Source organism: Nilaparvata lugens, unplaced genomic scaffold (genome assembly GCF_014356525.2).
Source record: "Nilaparvata lugens isolate BPH unplaced genomic scaffold, ASM1435652v1 scaffold2434, whole genome shotgun sequence".
In the NCBI taxonomy this organism is placed as follows: domain Eukaryota; kingdom Metazoa; phylum Arthropoda; class Insecta; order Hemiptera; family Delphacidae; genus Nilaparvata; species Nilaparvata lugens.
In genome coordinates, this window is record NW_024090304.1 from 8,598 (window position 1) to 12,454 (window position 3,857).

The window sequence follows — 3,857 nt, forward strand, 5'->3', positions numbered from 1 at the left end:
CAACCACGCCTTTCACCTTTCAAAACATTGACAGTCATAAGCTTTTTGTGATAGAACATCAACATAAATACAATAACATAATATTTATCATCTATCTATTATAAAAACATAATCTATAAACCTAATGTATTATTAGACTAACCAGCAATCCCATTGTCAGAATATTTTATTCAGTATTGTCATCGAATCAGCTGGATTGAACGTTTCACATATGTGAGGTTAGGTTGTAGTGAAGTTGACAATACGACAAGCACGCGATCATCCTACGAACATATTGTGAACCTCTAGTGATCCCTAGCATAGCATCTCATGAGCGTGTGCAGAGCGTGTTCGAGGGGCTTATATTAGTATGCACCTTAAGGTGAAACATCATGGAGAAAATTGTGACTCTATAGCAGCACTGTTGTGGTCAAATTACTTCTTGTGATAACTTACGGTACTTATTTTTAGTCCAAAATGGAAGACCAAGACTGTTTTGCAATGAGCTTAAATTTTTAAAACCCGCTACAATATCCTAATTTTTTTTTTAATTTGAATAAGTTTTTAAAATTGATAATTTTTATAATAAGAAGAGATGTTTTCCTACAGTCACCTTGGAAAGTGACTATTCCTGCACTGATTTCAGAACGCAAAGGATCACTTTTCAGCTCTAGTGTGCAAAGTATTAGTTTGTGTACTAATATGTGTTTGCAAGGAGCATCACAATGGAAAGCAAGATTGTGCGTTTCATTTGTATATTTTTTTCGATAATTGAGATTTGTTAATAAATACTATATACTCCATTATTATTCAACAACTTCCTTATCACTTGGCTATAAGTACATTATGATGTCATACAAACCAGTTGAAACATGAAAACTTTCCTGTTGATTCATAGTTCATCTATTGAAAAAAGTTATCTCAACAAAAGATATCCATCTTGGTGTAATGGTTCACAAACAATTACACCTACCCTCTAACCAGGGCGAATAGAGAAAGGAGGTAGGTCAGATTGAAAGAAAGTATAGGGGGGCATGCCTGTGTGATGTAGCTGCAGTCCTAGCTCCTAGACATTTGAGTAGTAATCCGGTTTCCGCCACGTTTGATACACTGTGAGTTGCAAATATTTGCAAATGCAAATACATTAGTAACTAATATAACTGTTGAATACAACTATAAAAAATACACCTATTATATTAGTTGGCAGTTAGTTTAGTTTAGAAGTAGAAGTAGTTTAGTTTAGTTTCCAAAAAGTGAAAATTCATTTAAACTGTGGGTCGAACGTTGCAAATGTAGAGACAATTATTTCAATCCACTTACTTCTTATATTTGCTCTGACCACTTCATGCCTGAGGACTTTGTTAGAGATTTGAGAGCCAAACTTATGAAATTGGGAACTAGGAAAAGTGTTGAAAAAGGAAGCCATCCCATCGTTGCTGTTATTACCTAAAAAATCCAGTGTTACACCATTAGTGAGAAACAATATGAAACAATATTCATTGTTCCAATTGTGAATGATGAGGATTATGCGAATTATCATGAGAAGTCACTCTGTTATAACAGTTTGTTACGCTGGTTTGCTTTTCTGCATTGTGTTGTGTCGACTTTGTTAGTGTGTGCATACAAGTTATAGTACTAAGAAAATCAACAACTTTCCTGGAGCATCAGTCTGGTTCATGACCTTATAGGCAAGAAGAAATGTCTTGATGTACTGTATTATGTTTATTACAAGTATGGCTGTGGTATTAATCAAAGGTTGTGATATTGATATGATGATGTTATTGTTAAAAGTTGTGATGTTATTGTTGGGTGAATTTATTGATGAGAAGAAAATTTGTATGTTGGAAAAATGTATTACTATTGCTATGGAGATCAACAATGATAATGATTGAAAAGCAGTGAGGGCTTTGAGGATTTGCAGCATTTATTTAGGATTTTCGTTAAATAATAATTATAAGCAGTGAGGGATTGTGATTGGAAAAAAATGAAGGATGGTGATATTAAGACAAATGAACTTATTAATTACCAGAGTAGAGTAAAAGGAACAGGACAGATAAATAGTTTAAACCAATACCTAAAATACCGGGACTTCAAATTCATGAGAATAAATCAACAAATAGGAACAAGGAACAAGCTTATCAACATTACAGACTTAACAAACTACAAACCTAACCCTTTAATGTTTTGGGAAAGTACAATCAACATGACCTATCTTGGATACACCTCACCTATTGAAAACATCAGAGATTATATGGTACTGGAATGAGGGACAGCTAAATAAAACTTTGAATTCAACTTCATTGAATCTCGTCAAAACTCCATATTTCAACAGTATCTTATGCACTGGATTCCATCTTGGCAATTGAGATTGTCTTCGAATAAGGAAAACACCATATAAACATAACCTAAATGTGTCTCATTCCATCTATTATTGGAAGATTTAAGAAGCCAGCATAAACTACCTGAAGATTGTCAATCAAGACAACTTTAGAAGATATTCAGCTTTACTGAAGAATCTTAATAACACAAACGTCAACAGATAAATCACTAATTGGAACACATCAACTTACCTCAAAGAAGCAGCATCTAAACGTCCGCACCATGTCCAAAAGCTGTCAGCGAGACAGCACTATCAACAGCAAACAACCTGCAAGAACAGAGAAGTAACATTCAAATAACAATAACCATAGAAAATATATTCAATTTCCTAGTCATAATAAAGTCTGTTGTAATCTATACTACAATAGCCCACGTAGCGCCTTGCCTATTTCATGTACTCAGCTCAACCAGTTACTGTTGAGGTTATAAATATATTCAATGAATATTTGAAGTATTACAGACGAATTGAAAGCATCATATAAATTCACAGATTAATTCATTATCAAATGGAATTGAAATGTCAATGAAATATCAACCACGAAGATCCAGTTTGCAGTATTGACCTAGCCAACCTAAATGAAGTGTTTAGCAACAACAAATGTAAACAAGCAACGGAGGATGAACATATGCTAGTGATTAGAAATTTCAACAATGCCAATTCAGCTAGAGATGATAACAACTGTAAACAATTTTTTATATCCGTAATACTCACCTAGTTGATAATTAATTCAGTGAATTAACAACAATGGGGCGATGTAAGTTTCAACTCAAATCGAGATGGATCCCCATGGACATCACGTCACAGGCTTGAAAAAATTAAATTATTATTGAAATAAGGATTGATACATTTGTCCAATTGAAAATCCATACATAGAAATATATAAATAATATTATATGAAATGTCATGTATATTTAGAATAGGCTATTGGCCTGAAAAAACATGGAATTCATTTGAGAGTATAGAAATCGGTAATCAGCTGTGAGCTAGAAACACCAATTAGAAGTACCAACCAAACAAGACCAAAACCATATTTTTTAGTGTTCGAGTGTATTATTGTACTTATGAATGTGAATTATGTATAAAACCAGTGAGGAAAAAAAACAAAAATAACTTTATGTTTATTTATAATATCTGTCTTATATTATTGCATAAAAAAATGGGGTATCAACCCATAACCTCAACAATGTGAACTAGTAATTTGAAATTGTGAAAGGAATCAATCCATTCAGCCTGTATCAAATTAAACAGCAAACCATACTTACTGATTAATGAAAATCCAGCCAAAGTTGAATGTTGTAAATGTTCTATGTATAATTCATGTAAGGGTCATTCAAGACATGCAGTATCTGATTCAAACATCAACTCAGTACACACAATTCCTCAAAAGGAAGGTAGCTGCAAATTAGCTACCCAATATCAACTAACCATTTAAGTCGTATCTATGTTTTTAAACATTGCATTGCATGGCAAAATGTCAAAATCTTTGACTCTTTGAGGT

The 3,857-nt window shown here is 33.0% G+C and overlaps 1 long non-coding RNA gene across 1 annotated transcript; it reads right to left on the reverse strand.

Moving 5' to 3' along the window:
* Nucleotides 1-1,208: 1,208 nt before the first annotated feature.
* LOC120355522 lies at nucleotides 1,209-3,393 on the reverse strand. Its single transcript, XR_005573553.1, has 3 exons — nucleotides 3,071-3,393; nucleotides 2,550-2,626; nucleotides 1,209-1,425 (listed from the first exon to the last, which is right to left on the reverse strand). It is a non-coding gene; the product is annotated as an uncharacterized LOC120355522 (long non-coding RNA).
* Between the last annotated feature and the right edge of the window lie 464 nt (nucleotides 3,394-3,857).